This window comes from Muntiacus reevesi, chromosome 3 (assembly GCF_963930625.1).
Source record: "Muntiacus reevesi chromosome 3, mMunRee1.1, whole genome shotgun sequence".
NCBI lineage: Eukaryota > Metazoa > Chordata > Mammalia > Artiodactyla > Cervidae > Muntiacus > Muntiacus reevesi.
The window spans coordinates 25538574-25561727 of record NC_089251.1 but is presented as its reverse complement, the minus strand read 5'-3'; the positions used below and the strand labels follow the sequence as shown (position 1 = coordinate 25561727).

The window sequence follows — 23154 nt, the reverse complement described above, 5'->3', positions numbered from 1 at the left end:
TAGAAGGAATAAATGATCCTAGATTCTTTGTCATCAGAAAAAAAAAAAATCCCAAATAGGCGTTCAACAGCTGATGTATATTAGCTAATCTTTTTCCACCCACTATCACCTCCTTTCCCCTCTTTTTTCTCTCCCATTGACCTCCATTTCTCCTCCATTATCATTTTCAGCCTCATAATCATCATTATCGTCATCATATCATCAGTAATAAAGATCAGGCAGAAACCCTCTGGGTCTCTTTATAGGGATATCACCATTTGTGAGACATCCAAATATGGTTGCTATGGAATAAAGAGACTTCTGGAAATTGTAAGGCACTTGATTGCCATGCTATGTCATGTTGATTGTTCACTGTTTACTAACATTGTTTTCCTTACTTTTTAATTTTTATTTAACTTTGTATTTCATGAACAGAATTAATAACTCTCTCTCTGTTTCACCCACACATTTCATGCACAATAAATCCTACACTCTGTTTATTCCATATCCCATTTCCAACTAATTTACCTCTACTAAAAAGATTATAGTTTTACAGAGGCAAAATGCAAACTGTTTAAAATAATGGTATCAATTATTTTTTTTAATCTGATATTTTAAAAACTCTTCTTAAAAGGTCATGCTAGATAACACATTATAATTTTACTCAGTAGGAGTGTGAGACAGGGGAGCAGAGAGAGCAGGAGAAGGAGGAAAAGAACGTCTATGTCAGGTGTATGAATACCCGGTGTGGACTGAGCATTTTATATGCATTGCTTTGGTGAGCTTCCATGTTAAGAGGGGGAGTATAGAGACTCGGGAACATCAAGGATCAGCTGGAAAGCAATAGAAAAAGAGACCAAATTGCTGTCTTTCTGAGACTAAAGTCTATGGTTTTTTATAACTTTGTCTCTTATGGTTGTCCTCCTCTGACTCTTTTATATTTAAATAAAGCAAAACATAAAACTAACTATATTCCATAAGATATTTGCATACCAATATTATAGTAGAAAAATACTGGAATTAATAAAATAAATGTCTAACAATAAAAGAATGATGGCAGACCTCTAAAATGAATAGCCATAAAATGTAAGAATTCTGAAGAATTTACAATAGCATGGAATAGTTCTACTGAAATGATATCAGAAGGTGATAATAATGGTACTGTCATGGTTAAATAGAAAAGTAAAGATATAAATTAATTCATCAGAAAAACAAAGTAATATCTCTCGCAAATTTAGACAGAAAAATTCTTAACAAACTTTAAAAGAAGAATGTGGGGTTAATAATTCTACGTTGCTGCTGTTCGTTGTTCAGTCGCTAAGTTATCTTTGACTCTATGTGACCCCATGGACTGCAGCATGGCAGGCTTCCCTGTCCTTCACTATCTCCTGGAGTTTGCTCAAACTCATGTCCATTGATCACTCTATACTTAACATTAAAAACTGTGATACAGCCACACTAGGCAAGACCACGTGGTACTAGTGGAAGAATGGTCACACAGATCAACAAAACCTAACAGGACCGGAAATAGACTCACACAAATATATCCAATTGATTTCTGATAATTTTGCAAAAGAAGTTCAATACAGAATGGGTGGTCTTTCCAAGAAATAAGGTTGGAACAATTGTATATCCAAGTGAAAAATAAAAATCAAAACCAAAAAATCCTCACACTTGATACAAAAATTACCACAAAATGGATCATCATGGACTTAAATGAAAAGTTAAAATGTAATTCTATGCAACTTTTAGGGGGAAAGAAATAGGAGAAAATCTTTTGGATAAAGAGCTAGACAGTGTTCTTAAACTTGACACCAAAAGCATGATACATAATCCAGAGATATTGATAAACTGGATCTAATCAAAATTTAAAATGTTTGGTCTCTGGAAGACCTCATATATACTTAGTAGTAAAGTAACAATCAATGGCACCCCACTCCAGTACTCTTGCCTGGAAAATCCCATGGATGGAGGAGCCTGTTAGGCTGCAGTCTATGGGGTCGCGAAGAGTTGGACATGACTGAGCGACTTCACTTTCACTTTTCACTTTTATCCACTGGAGAAGGAAATGGCAACCCACTCCAGTGTTGTTGCCTGGAGAATCCCAGGGATGGGGTCGCACAGAGTTGGACACGACTGAAGTGACTTAGCAGTAGCAGTAAAGCAACAATCAGTGCGCAAAAGACCTGAGTGGACATTTTACTGCAAAATATATAGAGATGGCAAACAAAATAGCCATTAGCAAAACTCATTTTACAATAAGTATTATTGTTCAGATAACATAGCTGAGAAATTTCAGTATGTACATGCACTTTATTTTTCCTGTTCCCCAAACAACAAACCATGAAAAGAGCAATTGAGGTTATCTCTGATTTTTCCATGTTCATTTCAAGATGGTTTTTGCTGTAGTTGCTAAGTCATGTCTCACTCTTTGTGACCCCATAGACTAGCCTGCCAGGCTCCTCTGTCCATGGGATTTCCCAGGCAAGAATACTGGCATGGGTTGACACTTCATTCTCCAGGGGATCTTTCAAGATCAGGGGTCAGGGATGAAACCCATGTCTCCTGCATTGGCAGGCAAATTCTTTAACACTAAGCCACCAGGGAAGTCCATTCATCTCAATAATCAAAAACAAAAGAAGAACTCTCAAAGGAGTATCCCCAAACAATTATCTCTAAACTTTAATTGTTGGATTCAGGGAGCTTCCCAACCTGAAAAATTACCAATATATACTTTTAAATTGCAGGAAAAGAATTCAAATTTGATCTCAGATTCAACTATAATGAGTGGGCATAAATACTACTCTTTTTAAAAGCTGCAGTCATATGATTAAGTCCTTCTGATTGAGGCCCTCAAAGACATACAGCCCCTCATAGATACTGAAATGTAATAGAAATTGACCAAGGAGCCAGTCTTTCCCAATGATGAGTTGAACAATGGCTAAGATGAAGTTATTAGAGCAGCCCAGAGCTCTCAGACAAAGACTTGTTCTTCCTGTGGGGTCCTTGGAATGCTTTCCATCATTCCCTGGGTATTCCTCTTGGATGATTTTCTTGGAAAATATTCACATTGATCTTTGGTTTATTCCATGGCTTCTCTAAGAAGCCAAAGTTAAAAACTGACCTTGAGCTCAAGTAACTTCTAATGTGTCACATATGGAGGCAGGGAGATAAATCTCTGTCTGTGGTTGAGAAAGAATAATTCTGCCAAAGCAGTGTTCCCAACAGCATGGATGATAATAATAGCTCCACATATTAATAAAGTCTTTACATCTACCAAGCATTTTCATATGTATTATATTCTGCATTTTCATACTACATATAATAATCTGGTCAACTTGTGGCATAGTTTTTATATTAATAATTATGCTGCTATTCTATGATGTGTGGAATTATAATTTATTTCATTATTCTTCTACCATGCATGACTTTATTTTCTTTGGTTAATTATTTACTTAGGACAATGTTTAGTTCTTCCCGACCCAGGGATCAAACCCCAATGTGGGTCTCCTGCATTGCAGGCATATTCTTTACTGTCTAAGCCAGCAGGGAAGCCCTTTAGGTCTCTGAGCCTTTGTCAAAAAGTTTGAAGATTCCTTGTAATTACTGCTGTTAATTATCATACTCTCAAGTAGAACATAAATATTTGCATTGAGACAAGTTATGTCTGTACATATAACACAAGCTTATCACAATTTCGAGAGAGTTAGAGTTAGCATTTTTAAGTTGAAATAAGTATAAAGGTAACTTTTCAATTGTTAACTCACTTAAATCAACAGCAAATTGGATCACAATTAGTCATTTCCATTCCTTATCATTTATTTTTTTTGTTCATCTAGTGAGGTGTTGATATTTTTCTTATATACAAAAATTAAATGAGTTATTTCATAATAAAAATTAACTCTTTCTTATAATTGATAAAGTGTTTTTCAGGTTTGTTTTTCTTTCAGTTTAGTTTTTCTTTTTATTACACAGATGTTTCCCCTTAGTTACTTAAATAGCTTCAAATAGAGGACGTTTTCCCCCTCACTCTAATATTACTAAGTTTGTGTCCTGTTTCACTCTGATTGAACTTTACTAAAATGTTTAGCTCTGTTTTTGATCTATATGAAATATTTTTGTAAGAAATATGGATATAAATGTTAATATTATTGTCTTTTTTATATATTTAATACCTATATACTTTGGCAAAATAAATCTAAGAGGCTTATTATAAAATATGAATCCCTTGCTGCTATCCCCTCGATATTTCCCTTCTTCAGTGTCATCCCCTGTCTATATTTCTATATATAGGGGCTTCCCAGGTGGCTCATTGATAAAGAATCCTACTGCCAAAGCAAGAGATGTGGAGAAGATCCTCTGGAGAAGGAAATGGCAAACCACTTCAGTTTTCTTGCCTGGGAAATCCCATGGACAGAGGAGTTTGGCGTGGTACAGTGCATGGAGTTACAAAAGAGTCAGACACAATTTAGAGAATAAACAACAGTGCTTGTATCATACATTTTTTTATTTTTTCAATTTTAGACATCTCAAGAAGGGAGATATGGACTTAACTCTCTTTCCCTATGCCACATTACTACACACAGGCACACTTTCATACTCTCATCTCAACTTATATATTTATGTTGCTCAGATCAATCCACTAAAGTTATTGAAATGTTGTTTATAACTGATCATGCAGCTAGATATCATTACTTTCTTTATCTCACATAAACTTTGTTCTCCTTGGAGTCAATGAATGTGTCATTTACTTTGTTTTCTTTGTTGCCTCTGTTATTATGGCTAATTCACTCTCATCTTTTCCTCAGTGTTCAAATACATCCAGTTTTCTATCAGTTTCATCTCATGGAAAACTTCTATTTCAGTACCTCTGACCTACTCTAATTCTCTGGTCAGATTACTCTCTAGCCCTGTTACACAACTTTTATCCTAGTATTTCTTTTCAGCATTCCTAGTACTTAGCATAGGCTGCAATGACAGGCTCCCAAAACAGAAACTTCCTTCCTGTTCAAGTAACCGTCTAAGATGGTGGTCCTTGGTTAGTGGGTGTGACTCCTCCATGTTGCGAATTTGGAATCCCGGTTTCTTTCATCTTGTAAATTTACCATCTATCATCTTCTGTATCCAGTTGCTTCAAGGAGAGTTAGAAGAAGCATTCCTACTTCTTGAAAAGTGTAGCCTGGAAGCACCACAATTAGTTCTATCCACAGGACTCAGTCCTGAGGCCACATTTAAAGCAAGAGAGTTTGGTGGATACAGTCTAACTGTACTTAAAAGGAAAAGGAGAGAAAGTTTTGCTGACTACTGGAAACCTCTGCCACACCACCATGTCAAGGGCATTCCTTCTGGTACTTACTTGAGTGGAATCTTCTGTTTCCTAGATCCTGTCTTCCTCTCTCTTACTTTTACTTTCTTGGTTAGTGGAACACACCCTAAAATCGCTTTCTGAGAAACGGTGAGAATGAGATAAATTTTTAGTAATATTGTCTGTCCAAAAATATCCTTATTCTACTCTTATATTTGCTAACTTGACTGACTACAGAATTCTAGGTTAGAAAACATTTCCCCTGAAAAATGTGAAGATGTTTCCGTAAAAGTTTTTAAGGTATTGCTCTGTTTCTACAAAGTCCAAAGACATTTTATGTATAATCTTTAGTATATCTGATTTTTTTCTTGCTCTGGGAGCTTCAAGACCTTCTCTTGACCACTGAAATTTTGTATTGGCAGGGTGTCAATCTGTTTGGATCCATTTTTCTGGGTATTTGCTAAATTTTCATTATATAACATTATTTCTTGATGATTTTCTCTTCTGTTTTCTCTGTTTTGTCTACTTAGAATATAATTTTGGGTATGGATACTCATAAGACAATCTTCTAATATTTTTCTTTCCTATTTTCAATTTCTATTTCACTTTCTGAAAGAATTCCTCATAATTAGCTTCTAAAACTGAAAATCATTTAAACATATTTTATATATAGTTTTAATGTTTAAGACCTTTTTTCCTTGAAGTCATATTATCCCTTTTTGTGGCATATTATTCTCATTTCATTGATGCGAAATCTTCTCAGCTATTTATAATATAATGGTATTTTGAATATTGTCTGTATCCCTGTATAATCAAGTTCCATTCATGCTGATGTCTTCTACTTATTTATTTTAGTCTCTCTTTTTAATTAGCAGTTTTGCTCAAATACCAGGGGATCATTGGCTGTCTGCTCATGGTCAAGAGTGGATCTCTGCAGGCTGATGGGAACTGCTAGGCACTGTGTATGCTGTTAACTTTGGGCTTCACTTTAAGGAATGATGTGACTGGGCTATATCATGAAGAAAATACTAATGTATGCCTTAATGTCTTTTCTTGTTGGACCATTGAAATTCTGCACAGATGAACCATCCAGTACATTAAGGAAAGTATAAGCCAGGTTCCTAGTATTCCGAAATCAAAGTGAGAAAAGAGTGGTAAAGAGCACTGAACATTCAGTGCACAAAATTTTGTGAAATCTCTCAATTTGGCAGTAAGATTTTTCTTCCTTCAAATTCACCAAATATTCCTAGTCCGGGGATATGCAACCACTCCAGAGAATAAACTTCCTCTTCTGCCAGGGTGACAGAAGAGAAAACTTCCAGCTGGGTAAAAAGGGAAAGAATCTTGTGGCTTAACTGCATCTTAAAGCAGAATTTAATCCAACCTCCCATTTTCAACAACTTCTTCATACACCTCATCCTCCACACTTCCAGAGGTAACCGGTGCTGACAATTTCTGAGCCTCTTGGGAGATCTATGGTACAGATTGAGGATCTGCTCAGCTTTCTCCACTGCTGACTTAGATTTCAGTTTTTGTTTGTTTGTTTTTTTCAGGTCTGTTAAGTATTTTAGCACCCATCTTGTTGCTATTGCCTTTTCTCAATTTCTCTGTGCTTTGTATATTTATGTTTAGAAATTCCTTTACTGGAGTTTCAAGACAGAGTGGAGGTAAAAATGTTCAATCCTTGCTGTTCGACTCAATAAGCCTTAATATATCTTTTCATTTTCCGAATTGGTATCCTATCAGAGCACCAATTAATGAACAAACCTGATATTCTCCTTGTTTGGGGTATTTATTTGACACATACTGTGTTAATTATATTTTATGTTCTAACTAACTGATTCATTTTATACCAGTATCATAATGTATATTTTTTGTTATGCTAGAATATATTATCAGATGCAGTAATTGGTTGGCACAAGCTAGTTCTCTCTCCTTATTGATTAATTTATTCAGGTAACCCATGTGGCAAGAACTCTGTTAAGACTCATCATGCAAGCAACTTGCAAATAATACCACACACAGATTTTGTTTTGTTTTGTTTTGAAAGATTGACATGTTCTTAAAATTAGTTCCAATTCATTAATCATCCCTTTTCTAGTATATGTCAGCCAAAATTGTTTCTATTCCAGGCATACAAATTAAAAATCTCCTGGGTTGACAATTTACCATGGAACATGACCCATCTATTCAGCTAATCTTCTCCAACCAGAAACACACAGAGAGAAACATATGACCACACACATACCTCCCTAAGCCATGAGTATCTCACTTAGATTTCTGTCCCTTTGAAGCTCAGTGACATTTACTGCTTCAGAATATCAAGATATTTTGTCAGACATGAACTTTAGCAATCTCAGTAATATCTCTTTTCCATATTAAAGATTAAAAAGGGAATCAGTTGTGTAATAAACCGGAAAATAATTGCTATGGAATGTCACTTCTGATCGTCTAATCTGGGATTCTCCTTTATGTACATTACTAAATATTTTTCCCCTTATCAGACCTTCCCTGTTGCTGAAATGGATTACAATACGATCAGCTCTGTTCTTTAGTTCTTTTTTTAAGTTATGAATAAGTAACTCAGACATTCAAAACTGATTTTTTTTCTCTCGTGTAAATTTATCCAGGAAACATATTTACTTTTACTACAATTCTAATCTTATCATGTCTGGCAAATAAATGTTAATCAAGTAATCATCTTGAGCTAGACCTAATTATGTTTATGAAAGCAAGTAGTTGCTATACTTCTCTGATGGTTCTTCGTTGCTTAAATGTATTCTCTATAGCTATTAGAGTAGCCAAATGTATGGGCCAGAAGATCGTTGGTTACATGAGGGAATAACCTACATGTTTTATAGTTGAGGTAGTGGCAATAAAGATCAATAATAACTACTGAGAGAAGTACAAGAAATAATAGTATTATCCTATACATGGCACTCCTGGGGAATATAATTCAATTATTTGTAAAAGAATTGTACATCAGTTTTAAACTGCTTTGTTTCTTCTTCTAGGTCTTGTTCATCTTAGAGGTTGATTGTGTGATTTTTGGCTTACTCTTATGATCACTCAGAGACATTAAAACAATGGTGTGAACTTATTGGAACATTCCCCTCCTAATCTCACTGGAAAAGTATAAAGTTTTTAATGGCCTATTTATGGTTCTCAAAAACTTGATTTAGGGTGGGAAATATTGGACTAAGCTACTTTTTTTGCAATCAAAAGCACATACCAAAAATAAGATAGCCTCTCAAATTAGGAATTTAGGGTCCAAAAATAAAATGGAATCCAAATGTTTGTTAAGAAGAAACTAGGCAGAGACAGTATTCTCAGCCCTCCCCACCCACCCTCACTCCCACCAGAAAAGAGATTCTCAAGGAGGTGTTTGCAAATTCTTAAAGGACTAAGACTCATTAAAATAGGTGATCTTTACAATAACAAATTTAAAAAAGAAACAGCTAAAGTAAAAATCAAGGGAACAGTTAAGAGTGGTCTAGTCTTTCCTCACCACAAATATTACTTCCCTCAACTCCAGCTGCTTAACTTTGTTGACTTTGAAGGCAGTCATCAGAGGCTGAGTAACACCCAATCTTTCCATTTCAAGTCTCTAAATTCCTTCCCTTTGGTGCTCCTGTCCAAGAATAATACATAGCCCAATTACCCCTGGACTAAGGGGCCAAACCAAGGCAGTACTCCTTTTCAGGAAATGAGCATCTCAAGGTCTTTCCTCTACCTTTTGCTCCTGCTTGGGCACGTTCACCCAATAAGAAGAGAAGATAAAACCATTTAAATATGCTTGCGAGTGTTTGTTTCACACAGGGGGAAACTAGTGTGCTTGAGTAAAGCCCCAGGCATAAGGAAACTGGGTTCTTCTTGCCCCTGTCATTTCCCAAGCTTCTACCTCAGAACCTGCATGGGTATTTCTGGCATCATCTAGGTGAAGTAACATAACCATATGGAGCAACTAAATAATAAGAATCAGGGCCAGCTAATTTTAGACAGAGTAAATCTCAGTGTTGTGCTGAATTCCCCTTACAAGACAATTGCCAACAAATAATGTGATTTATCCCTCACAGAAGACTAGTAGGGGGAGGAGGGTAATGAGGAAGGAGAGAGAAGGGTGTACATGAGTCAATTTTTGGAGAAGTCTGAATAAATAATAGTCAAACTAATGGTAACTGGAAGGAAACACCCTAATGAGCTGGAGCAGTAATGCTTTAGAACAAACATAAATAGCTTGAGTTTTAGGAATTAAGTCTTAAAGCTGACCTAAACACATGCACACTTATACACACACACACAGGGAGTTTTTTATGATACAACTCAGTTGATAGAGTATCAGTCATAGTATAGCATTGAGACTATATTTATTGAGCCCAAAGGACATAGAGATTAATGAGAGAGAATGAGACAGAGAGAGGGAAGAAGAGACAGACAGACCAACAGGGAAACAGATACAGAGGGAGAGACAGAGAGAGCCAGATCTAACCAGACCTCTTTTGTATGGTTTAGGGGAAATAACACTTCAGAGCAGTCTCTGCCATATTACCTATTAGCAGAGGCCTTGGGGGAATATTAATCACTTAATTTGTTAATGCCTTAGATTCTTTTTACATAAAATTGAGATGATACTACCCTGATTTCTATGGAAGAGAAAATGAGATAAAATATAAAAGGTCATTCTATGAACTTAAAAAATGTGCAACAAACATTAATAAACTATAAAAGCATTTATATACTACATATTCTTATGTCATTGGTGAGAATACAAAATACTTTCAGAACAAATCTTCTAAAAGACAATTTGCATAAAGAGCAATGAAAGTTTTCATATCATTTATGTATACTTTTACACATGGAAATTTATTCTAAGTAAACAATCAGAGATATGGAAAAAATATTTTTCATAAACATGTTCTTTGCAGTGTTACTTAAAATACTCAACCATGAAATCATCATTAAGGTCCATTAGTGGGATAACAGGACATCTATACACTACTTTATTAAACTATCTTTAGTACTAGTCATTCAGCTCATTCGTGTCCGAGTCTTTGCAACCCCAGGAACCATTATCCACCAGGGTCCTCTGTCCATGGAAATCTCAAGGCAAGACTACTGGAGTGGGTAGCCATTCTCTTCTCCAGCAGAATCTTCCTGACCCAGGGATCAAACTTGAGTCTCCTGCATTGCAAGCAGATTCTTTACCATCTAAACCACCAGAGAAACACAAAGTTGTGCATAGATAGATCTTTAATGGCTCATGTTTTTAATCAATGCTGAAGAACTTGAATGTGGAATATATTCAAATTAAGTTAAAAACAATTGTAAAATCATAAACACATTATGGTCTAATTTGTAGCACATGCATATAAATATATCTCCAGACACACATACCCATGCAACTCCAACAATGTAAAAAAATACATCAAATTATTGATAATGTGGTTGTTTTTAGGTGGTACTGATTATACAGAGTTTTGGGTGATTTTCCTCTCTTCTCTAAGTTTTCTAAAAATTAATCCATGAATTAATTATTTAATAAGAAAAATGTTATTTAAAATGTTATATATATTATTGTTCATAATCTATTACCCAGTGAGTGGTCCACTGACTTTACCTTGTAGGACCAAGATAAAGAAAGTGATGAGGAATAAGTTTGAGTAAGAGTGAACTGTTGTTTCCTGAGCTTAAGTTTCCTTCATTTATACTTCAGTCAATAGTACAGGGATTTAATGATTAAGAAGATGATCTCTTTGTAGCTCAGTGTTTATTCAAATATACATCTTTTTTTTTTTTTTAATTAGTTGGAGGCTAATTACTTCACAACATTTCAGTGGGTTTTGTCATACATTAACATGAATCAGCCATGGAGTTACATGTATTCCCCGTCCCGATCCCCCCTCCCACCTCCCTCTTCACCCGATTCCTCTGGGTCCTCCCAGTGCACCAGGCCCGAGCACTTGTTTCATGCATCCCACCTGGGCTGGTGATCTCTTTCACCATAGATAATATACATGCTGTTCTCTCGAAACATCCCACCCTCACCTTCTCCCACAGAGTTCAAAAGTCTGTTCTGTACTTCTGTGTCTCTTTTTCTGTTTTGCATGTAGGGTTATCATTACCATCTTTCTAAATTCCATATATATGTGTTAGTATGCTGTAATGGTCTTTATCTTTCTGGCTTACTTCACTCTGTATGATGGGCTCCAGTTTCATCCATCTCATTAGAACTGACTCAAATGAATTCTTTTTAACGGCTGAGTAATATTCCATGGTGTATATGTACCACAGCTTCCTTATCCATTCGTCTGCTGATGGGCATCTAGGTTGCTTCCATGTCCTGGCTATTATAAACAGTGCTGCAATGAACATTGGGGTGCACGTGTCTCTTTCAGATCTGGTTTCCTCAGTGTGTATGCCCAGAAGTGGGATTGCTGGGTCATATGGCAGTTCTATTTCCAGTTTTTTAAGAAATCTCCACACTGTTTTCCATAGTGGCTGTACTAGTTTGCATTCCCACCAACAGTGTAAGAGGGTTCCCTTTTCTCCACACCCTCTCCAGCATTTATTGTTTGTAGACTTTTGGATAGCAGCCATCCTGACTGGCATGTAAGTACCTCATTGTGGTTTTGATTTGCATTTCTCTGATAATGAGTGATGTTGAGCATCTTTTCATGTGTTTGTTAGCCATCTGTATGTCTTCTCTGGAGAAATGTCTGTTTAGTTCTTTGGCCCATTTTTTGATTGGGTCATTTATTTTTCTGGAATTGAGTTGCCGGAGTTGCTTGTATATTTTTGAGATTAATTCTTTGTCTGTTTCTTCATTTGCTATTATTTTCTCCCAATCTGAGGGCTGTCTTTTCACCTTACTTATAGTTTCCTTTGTAGTGCAAAAGCTTTTAAGTTTCATTAGGTCCCATTTGTTTATTTTTGCTTTTATTTCCAATATTCTGGGAGGTGGGTCATAGAGGATCTTGCTGAGATTTATGTCAGAGAGTGTTTTGCCTATATTCTCCTCTAGGAGTTTTATAGTTTCTGGTCTTACGTTTAGATCTTTAATCCATTTTGAGTTTATTTTTGTGTATGGTGTTAAGAAAGTGTTCTAGTTTCAAATATACATCAATCACTGTTGACTGAATAAATCATATGTATTGTATATATTTAGAAAGCCATTTTTAAATATGCATTTGCAATTGTGTTTCAAAATTATGAGTCCATTTAAAATGATTAACAATATCATAACAATTTTTATCAGCATATAGACCAATGAATAGAAACTAAAAGTATAACTGTTCTTAAATATAAATATGCGAAATACTTTGATACTAACAATAATTATTCATCTATTACTCAGAAGAAATGAACAAGGGAAGCCTCAAACATCATGTCAAGACACACAACAAGGAAGCAATCAAAGACTATAGAGTACAACAATGTTATTTGGACGCAAACTTGAAGAAGCTCTTATTGAATGAAAGATGGAACAATCTGAGCTCCGAAGTATTAACTATGCTTAAATCCATAAGGTAATAATAACATTTTAAAAAACTAACTTCACCAGCAGAGAATTTTAGAAAGCCAATTTATTATTTTAAAAACTGATGAATAAAGAGAAAGAATTAAGCATTTATTCTGCCTTTCCTGTATTAACTGTATGACTGAGTAACCAATTAGTAGTTGAGGAAATGCATTAGATGTTAATCAATCAAAGCTATATTTTTTGACTTGGATGGTGGAAAATCTTAAGTTACACACAATGATGTTTGCTGAATAAGTTAATGAATACATTAACCAAGTATAAAACAGAGATTTTGGTCTTTATTATTTTTTCTGACATCCTATAATGTTACTTGAAATTTTAAACAACATAGTGCTCTTCACTGAAATAAATTATGATTTTGATATTGAATCATGTGACTTCCAAAGTCATCTGAAAGTACAAGGGAAATACCACCTACTTATTCCCTTAGGAAGATCTTTTCTGCCCTAGTTCCTAAAAAGAAGGTCAGAAGGTATTATTCTGCTCAAGAAAATCAAGTGCTTAGGAGGCCCTATGTAGGGAACTTAAATTAATGAAATTGGTAATATAAAATGCTGTCTGGGAATAGATGGTAAGATATTAGTTTGGGAGAAAAACAGGGTGTGCAAGGGACTATGGAGAACTGGGATTCACTGGGCTTTTCTGAAAGAGGGCAAAAACTGCTTTCTTATAGCCTTTTTGCAGATATGGGGGACCAGGGCCAAGGGTTGCCCAAGTGTTTTTCAAAGGAACTTGGATATTTAAAGATTTATGTGAAATCCCTCCCCCTTTTTGGTTATTAAATAATTCAAATATAAAACACTGTGTGGGCCAACGTTGAGTGCCAAACTAAACACACTGGAGGCCAGGTCCTGACAAGAGGCTGCTAGTTGTCTACCTCTGGATAAGGACCCAGGATGGGGACTTGCATATTTCTACTATGTCACCTTGGCTGTTTGTAATACGCAGGTGTGTGCCAACTGATTGTGCATTGATTTCTAAGCTGCAGAAGGTGTCTCAGTAGAACCATTTTCCTAAAAAGGTCTTGGCAGCTACTTATCTGAAAGCCCTTCAACTAGAGCAGCTCTTCTCCTCCAATCAAATCCTTACTAAATATATTATACCCTGAAGGTGGCAAGAAAGGATCAACTGGGTGAGGATAAGAGTCTCCATGCAGAAAGTCAGGCCAGTCTCTGTGGTGGAAGTCAGGACCACAGCAGTGGAAAATTGGCTGGAACTCCCAGCCTAGATTTTTGAGTCACACAGGAGGGAAACCTTCCCATCGTGTGCCCTCAAACAGGGAGTCTTCATGGAGCTCAGGGCTGCTGAAATACTGTGATGAACAAAAGTGCAAGCAGGAGCTGAATGCTGCCAAGACTTCTTGACCACCAATAGCACTGAAGCTTCACATTATTATATTGCCGTCTACTGAGGAACTCGAAAACTACAATTACACAGCTGGTACCGTTCATCACTGTACCCTTGAGTGTGAAAAGAGAATTGGAAATTATAGTCTGAAATGGGCACAAAACTCCTACTGTAAAATAATATTATTTCCAGAAATCTCAAATTGTTATAATTTGACTTTCACCCCAAATGAAAAAAAAAAAATGAAAAAAGATCCTAGGGGTCCAAATTTTTCAGCTAGATTCCAGATGTTTCACAACAAAAAGCAAGTAAAGCTTTCTATACTTTGGACAGTCTTTCCAAGGATATTGGCTTTTCTGAAGGTCAAACAGAATAAGCAAACAAACAAATCTATATTAATATATTTAATAAAACTTAAGCCCTCCTAGTCCAAGAAGTAAATATCAATGTGACTAAATTTCCTCAACACACATTGTGGGCTCATTAAAAGAGTACCAGCCAGAGACAGAAGGCATTTATGAGCATTCATAACCCAATTGGAACGCTAGGTGCCTTTTGTAGGATTTCATAGGTGAACAAGGAGAACAACCTGTAATGCAGGACATCCAGATTAGATCTCTGAGTTGGGAAGGTCCTCTGGAGAAGGAAATGGCAACCCACTCCAGTATTTTTTCCTGGAAAATCTCATGGACAGAGGATCTGGTGGGTTACAGTCCATAGGGTCACAAGAGTTGGACACGACTTAGTGACTAAACTACTATAGGTGAGCAAGACTTGCTAGAGGATTGCAGTTTCTCTCTGTGACCATATTTTGTGGGAGAAGGGGCTTTTGAGTATATATTCATCTCATCACTTTCTTTAAATGACAGACAGACATATCTCACACCAAGGGGCATGTACCTAAGCATAGACTTGAAATGGCAACCCACTCCAGTATTTTTGCCTGGAGAATCCCATGAACAGAGGAGCCTGGAGAGCTGCAGTCCATAGGGTCACAAAGAGTTGTACATGACTGAGCGACTAAACAATATCAACAACATGTGCCTATTCGGCCTGCAAAGAAGATTAAAACAACCTCTGTGTTTAATAGCTCACCATCTAGTTATAGCTCCTGTATGAGCCTCAGTTTCCTCTTCAGTAAATGAAAGGGATGGTTTAATAAAGTTCTTTTCAGTAATTATATAATATCATTTCCAAGGATCCAATAGATTGTCAATGGCCTCTATCTTCTTTTGTTCTGAAATATGGAACATGGAACACATGCAGAAGAGGATGGTATAATTGTTGGGTCAGGTGTTGGATTGGTGTATATAAGATAATCTCCATTATACAAGTATGTGACTTTCATGTTTGAATTCATTGCCCACCTTCTGTGCCTAGAATAGCAACTTGTATATAGAACTGTAGGTTCATGGCTTTTTAACGAAGGTAATAACATTTGTCCATAGTATTTTGAAACTGGGGATTAATGTTGTTTCTTTTAATACCAAGTTTCTTTTAATAGTGAGTTGGTATTGCAAGCTCCATGACTCTCATGGCATGATTAAAGAGAATGCAGATCAAAGAATAGAAAAAATAAAACATCATTCAGCTAAGGACAATTTTCAAAATGTTGAAAGACAACCTATAGATTGGGTAAAAATATTTGCAAACCATATACTTGATAGGGCTTTCCTGGTGGCTCAGATAGTAATGAAACACCTGCAATGCAGGAGACCTGAGTTTGATCCCTGGGTCAGAAAGATCCCCTGGAGAAGGGAATGGAAACCCACTCCAGCATTCTTGCCTGAAGAATTTCATGGAGAGGAGGAGTCTGGCAGTCTACGTCCATGGGGTCACAAAAGGGTCAGACATAACTGAGCAACTAACACTTTTACTTTTTCACTTTTCATATACTTAATAAGGAGTAAAGACCCTAAGTACATAAGGAACTCAAACAAGCAACTAAATAGCAGCAAAACAACCCAATTAAAAAAAATAGACACTGGCCTTGAATAGACATTTTTCAAAGAAGACATACAAATGCCAACAGGTATATGAAAAGGTGCTCAATATCATTAGTCATTCAGGAAATAAAATCAAAACCACAGTGAGATGTTGTCCCACAGCTGTTAAAGTGAAGTAAAGTGAAGCCACTCAGTTGTGTCCCACTCTTAGTGACCCCACGGACTGCAGCCTGCCAGGCTCCTCTGTCCATGCAGTTTTCCAGGCAAGAATACTAGAGTGGGTTGCCATTTCCTTCTCCAGGGGATCTTCTGGACCTAGGGATCAAACCCGAGACCCCCCACTGCAGGCAGACTCTTTACCATCTGTAAAAGCAAAACTAAACTCACAGTTGTTAGGATGGCTATTATTAAAAAATGAAGGGGCTTCCCTAGTAGCTCAGCTGGTAAAGAATCTACCTGTAATGCAGGAGACCCTGGTTTGATTCTTGGTTCAAGAAGATCAACTGGAGAAGGGATGGGCTACCCAGTCCAGTATTCCTGGGCTTCCCTGGTGACTCAGCTGGTAAAGAATCCACTTGCAATGAGGGATACCTGGCTCGATCTGAGGGTTGGGAAGATCCCCTGGAGAAGAGAATGGCTACCCTTTCCAGTATTCTGGTCTGGAGAATTCCATGGACTGTATAATCCATGGGGTCGCAAAGAAGCAGACACAACTGAGCAACTTGCACTTCAGAAAAAATGAAACAGTTGATAACAAGTGTTGGTGAGGATACAGAGAAAAGGAAACCTTGTACCCTTGTTGGTGGGAATATAAATTGGCAGGTCTATAAAGGAAAACAGTATGGAGGCTCCTGAAAAGCTGAAAATAGAACTACCATATATTTCAGCAATCCCTTTTCTGGGAATATAGTCAAAGAAAATTGATACTTTGATCAGATGCTCCTATGTTATTGCACCATTACTCACAATAGCCTCTGATATGAAAGATACAAAAACAGCCTAAGTGTCCATCAAAGGATAAGTAGATAAGGAAATTGTAGTATGTATGTCAACTATATTTCAACTGTAAATAAACAGATATGTTATGGAAAAAATAAATGGTAAGATATATACGTTATATATAATATTAAGAATATTATTCAGTGTCAAAAAAGGAGATACTGTCATATGCAAAACAGGAATGAACTTGGAGGACAGTAAGCACAATGAAATAAGCCAGACACAGAAAGAAAAAAAAAAAACACAACAACTGCATGATCGCACTTATTTTTGGAATCTAAAACATTCAAATACACAGAAGCAGTGAGTAGAACAATGGTTACCGGGGGCAGGAAAGGGAAATAGAGAGATGTTGGTCAAAGGGTACAAAGCAGTGGTTATGCAGAATGAGTAAGTCCACAGGTCTAGTGAATAGCACAATGACCATAGTAATGATATCACATTGAATACTGAAAATTTGCTAAGAGAGTGGATTTCAGGTGCTCTGATCACACACAGATACACACACACACACACAAAACATGGTAACTATGAGAGAAGTTGTGCTAAATAGCTTGAGTGCAGTCTATACATTTCACCATGTACACGTATGTCAAACCATCATGTCTTACATGATATATATATACATACACACATTTAGGCATACCTTGGAGATTGTTCCAGTTCAGTTACAGACCACCACGATAAAGCAAATATCACAATAAATTGAGTCATACAAATTTTTTGGTTTCCCAGTGCATTAAGTTATGTTTATACTGTACTATAGTCTATTAAGTGTGCAATAGCATTATGTCTAAAAAACGTACATACATTAACTTAAGAATACTGTATTGCTAACAAAATGCTAACCATCATCTGAGCCCTTAGTAAGTTATAAACTTTTTCCTGATAGAGGATCTTGCCTTGATGTTGATGGCTGCTGATCACCAGAGCAGTGGTTGCTGAAAGTCTAGGTGAAAACATCTTAAAATAAGACAACTATGAAGTTTGTCACAACTGACTCTTCCTTTCACAAATGATTTCTCTGCAGCATGCAGTGCTGTTTGATATCATTTTACCCACAGTAGAATTGGTTTCAAATTTTTTTTTCAAACCATGCCACTGCTTTATCAACTAAGTACATGTCATATTCTAAATCCTTTGATGTTATGTCAACAATCTTCACGGCATCTTCACCTGGAGTAGATTCCAACTCAAGAAACCACTCTCTTTGCTCATCCATAAGAATCAACTCCTCATCTCTTAAAGATTTATTGTAAGATTGTAGCAATTCAGTCACATCTTTAGGCTCCACTTCGGATTCTAGTTCTTCTGGTATATCCACCACATCTGCAGTTATTTTCTTCCCCTGAAGTCTTAAACCCCTCAAAATCATCCATGAGGGTTGGAATCAACTTATTATAAACTTCTATTAATGTTGCTATTTTGATCTCTTCCCATGAATCATGGATATTCTTAATGGCATCTAGGCTAGTGAATCCTTTCCAGAAGGTTTTCAGTTGACTTTGACCAGATCCACTAGGGGAATCACTATTTATGGCAGCTATAGCCTTACAAAATATATTTGTTAAATAAGTCCTGAAAGTCAAAATGACTCCTTGATCCATAGGCTGAAGAATGAAAGCTGTGTTATTAAGCATGAAAACAACATTAATCTTGCTGCACATCTCCATCAGAGCTCTTGGGTTACCAGGTGCATTGTCAATGAGCAGAAATATTTTGGAAGAAATATTTCTTTCTGAGCAGTAGGTCTCAATAGCAGACTTAAAATATTTAATAAACATTTCATAAACAGACATGCTGTCATCCAGGCTTTGTTGTTCCATTTATAGAACACAGACAGAGTAGATTTAGGATAATTCTTAAAGATCCTAGGCTTTTTTGAATGGTAAACCAGGATTGGCTTCAACTCAATGCCACCAGCTGCATTAGACCCTAACAAGATAGCTTGTCCTTTGAAGCTTTGAAATTAGGCAATGCATTCTCCTCTCAAGCTATGCGGTTCTTGATGGCATCCTCTTCCAATAGAAGGCTGTTTCATCTACATTGAAAGTCTGTTGTTTAGGGTTGTTGCTGTTTAATCTCTAAGTCGTGTCTGACTCTTTATGTGACCCCATGGACTATCAACCACCAGGCTCCTCTGTCAATGGATTTTCCAGGCAAGAATACTGCAGTGGGTTGCCATTTCCTTCTCCAGGGGATCTTTCCAACACAGGGATCAAACCCACAACTCCTGCATTGGCAGGCAGATTCTGAGCTACCATCTGAGCTACCAGGCAAGTCCGTTGTTTGGTGTAGCCATCTTCATTAATGATCTCATTTAGATCTTTTGATGAGATGGTTGGATGACATCACCAACTCAATGGACATGAGTTTGAGCAAACTCTGGGAGATAGTGAAGGACAGGGAAGCCTGATATGCTGTAGTTCATGTGATTGCAAAGAGTCAAACATGACTGAGCGACTGAACAACAACAAAGATCCTTTGGATAACTTGCTGCAGCTTTTACACCAGCTCTGCTTCTCCACTTTGTACTTTTTTATGTTATGGAGATGGTTTCTTTCCTTAATCCTCACAAATCAACTTCCTCTAGCTTCAAACTTTTATTCTGCAGCTTCTTCCTCTCTCTCAGCCTTCCAAGAATTGACGAGAGTTGGAGCCTTGCTGTGGGTTAGGTTTTGGCTCAAGGGAATGTTGTCATGGGTTTGATCTTCTATCCAGACCACTAAAATTTTCCCCCTATCAGCAGTAAGGCTGTTTCACTTTTGTATCATTCGTGTGTGTTCACTGAAGTAACACTTTTAATTTCCTTCAAGAATTTTTACTTCTCATTCACAACGTGGTGCATGAGGACTGGCTTTTGACCTATCTGGGCTTTTGTCATGCCTTCCTCAATAAGTTTAATCATTCTTAGCTTTCAATTCAAAGTGAGAGATAGGCAACTCTTCCTGTCACTTGAATAGTTAGAGGCCACTGTAGGGTTATTCACTGGCCTAGTTTCAATACTATAGAATCTCAGGAAAGAGGGAGTCCTGGGGAGAGAATGAGAGATGAGAGAACACCCAGTCCATGGAGCAGGCAGAACTCACACACACTTATTAAGTTCACTGGCTTACTTGGACACAATTTATGGCATCTAAAAACAGTTACAGTAATAACATCAAAGATCACTGATCACAGATCACCATAACAAATATAATAATAATAATAAAAGTCTGAAATATTGAAAGAATTACCAAAATGTGACCCAGAGACACAGGAAAAAAAGGTATTGGAAAAAAGGCACTGAGTTTCTCAATGCAGGGTTGGTTGCTACAAATCTTCAATTTGCAAAAAAAAATGCATATCTGTGAAGCACAATAAAGCGAAACAAAATAAAATAAGATTTTTATTTAAAAATGAAAGAATAAAACATACTTAGGTGTTAGAATTGTTCGTGAAATGGGAAGAATGCCTCAGAAGATCATTGCAAATGTTATAAAGCATGCACATGTTATTTATTACTATGACTACAACTACTATTAAAATGCAATATCTAGATAAGTATTTATCTCCCTTTCTGCACTTTCCTAGTAACTAACTACAGCTCCCTCCTCATAGCCAGGGACAGCTTGATCCTTCCTTATCGCCTTTGTTTCTTTACTGTAAATAGCTCTACCACTCACAGGCTGTTCCATCCTCCTACAAACCCTAGAATGTTTCTCCATATGTCCATAGAAAGCATACTCACTGCAACTAACCACTTAGCAAGTTAGGAGAACTGTTTTCCAACAGAGAAGACCTCCCTACCAGCCCTGCCTAGGACCCTAACCCTTCATTGCCATCATTTGTTTCAAAGCCTTTAGCTGATTCACAGGGAACGTTAATGAATGAAATTGATCCCTTGGGTACAAAGATAGCCATTGTCCCTGGCATACTTCTCCCTGAATCCAGCTGCTCTTTAGGCTCCACAAGCTATAGAATGCCAAAACACTGCTCCTGACATGTCACACCTGCTTCTCAGGGCACATCTCACCCAACACCAGCCAGACTACAACCATGGGCCATGTTTAATGATTCTGCGGTGCTCAGATTAACTCTTTTGCTTGACTGGCTTTTATGGATGTAGCAAAGTCCATTTAGGCTTGTTTTAATAACATCCCAATAAAAGAGCTGGGAAATTAGATGCTAGGAATGACATTTAAATCCTCCATTTCCCTTTGCTGCAATAATAGCCTTTTTGATAATAAAGTAGATAAATTTTATTAAATTATATGAAGTTTTTCCATTTGAAAGCAATTAAAAAATGCTTTCAGTTCAGAATTACAAAACTATTCACTTCGGATTTGAGGCTGACATTTTTATTGGTAATCTGAGTTATAACATGTTCAGCTCTATGCCCATTCATTGGCCCCTGATACTTCTGCCAACTTTTTATGGTTTTATGTGAAAGTACAGTATTTAAGCCTCCTCTAAATTCATGAGCTTCCCCTGCTTCTGAAAAAGGCTCCTCAGGGTCTTAACAATGCACAACCAGGGCTGATGTTTATTTAAAAACATCTGCTCCATCCTTTGTGGTATAACGTACTAAAGTAGCCTGACATTTTAAATACTTTTTCTTTACACTTTGTGTCAAACAATGAGAGAACGTAACTACTCTCATGATGAAAAACTGTTCAGGGCAATTACAAAATGATACAGTAAGTGGACTAAATGGTACCCAAAGTAATCAAAGGCAAACACTGGGATTAGCCCGAATGCTGCAAAAGCCCACTTTTACGGAGATTTCTAGTTCCTTAAATATCTCTATGATTATGCCTCACATCTTAGTGCTTCCTAATTGATAATGAGAATAGTTCCTTGTTATTTTATTTTTAAGATAAGAATGTGAATTATTATTTCTAAAGTTTTTGACAAATCAGGACAGGCAAAAACAATGCTATCTCTAGATCCCTGATTGCTATATCCGCCTAGGAGCCTAGACTGGACAGAAATTCTTTTAGTGCTACTGATCACTGATTCACTTGAAGCCATTCTTCATAGCCACCTTTACTTAGTCCAGTGCAGAAGTGAATTAAGGATGTAAGGGAATGCAGTTTCTTTCTTTTTTTTTTTTTACTTGTATGCACATAACTCATTTAACTACTAGAGTATTGACCAGTAGAGACCCCATGCAACCTGCCTTAATGATAAATGGTTGTTTCTGAACCAACAGGTGCTTCTGATATTTTCAAAGACAATTTTTTATCAATCCCAACACCACTTCAACATCTCTCCCCAAATGCACATATACATATAAAAAACAGATTTTCTGCCACAGATTGGGCAAAAGTAAACTTTGGTTTAGCCTCTACTGATAATAACAGACTACAAATGCCTTTAATCAGTAGAAAACCATAAGACTGAAGGCACATGAACATTCTCTTGGGCATGAAAGCTGAAACAAAGTTGACACTGAAAGAAGATAAAAGTCAAACGTGGCTAAATTTCCTGAGGAACAGCTTGACAGCCACAACACAGCGAAAGCAGAAGAAAGCACAGTTCTGCTTATTAGCAGAAGAAAGAGTGATTTCTCAGTGTGATTGAAAATCTATTGTGCAGTCACAAAAACACAGGTTGCCAGTGCCAGAAGGAAGTCCTAGAATATTCTACAAAGAGATGCTTTCCTGTCCTGGGATTCCTGTTCTGCCTTCCGCAGGAGGGCTCAAGCTAGTTCAGTAGGAGTTTCTAACTATCCTTCTTCATCCCGTACTCCTGGGAGTTTGCTACCCCATGGGCTAGCAGTCAGGGGTTAACCCAACTGTGCCCAAATGAATTCCCATAAAGAAGCCAGAGGTAGAAGGCCATAGGATCTGTGAGAGCAGACACAACAGGGAAATGTTACTTGTGACCTTTTAATATCTTGGCTAACACTGGTCCATAAATCTCCTTTTCTGATCACACCAACCTACCCCGTGAACACACAGGCCTTTGATTGCCTCTTTATTAGCTTAGCAAATGGAGTGATGGGTGAGCTTCTGTCATGCTGCTGACTCTGTTACAAAGTGTAAAGGCAATTT

General features: G+C 36.9%; 1 pseudogene; it reads right to left on the bottom strand.

Annotated features, from left to right (window-relative positions):
• Nucleotides 1-17960: 17960 nt before the first annotated feature.
• On the bottom strand, nt 17961-21019 carry LOC136163946 (tigger transposable element-derived protein 1-like; annotated as a pseudogene).
• Between the last annotated feature and the right edge of the window lie 2135 nt (nt 21020-23154).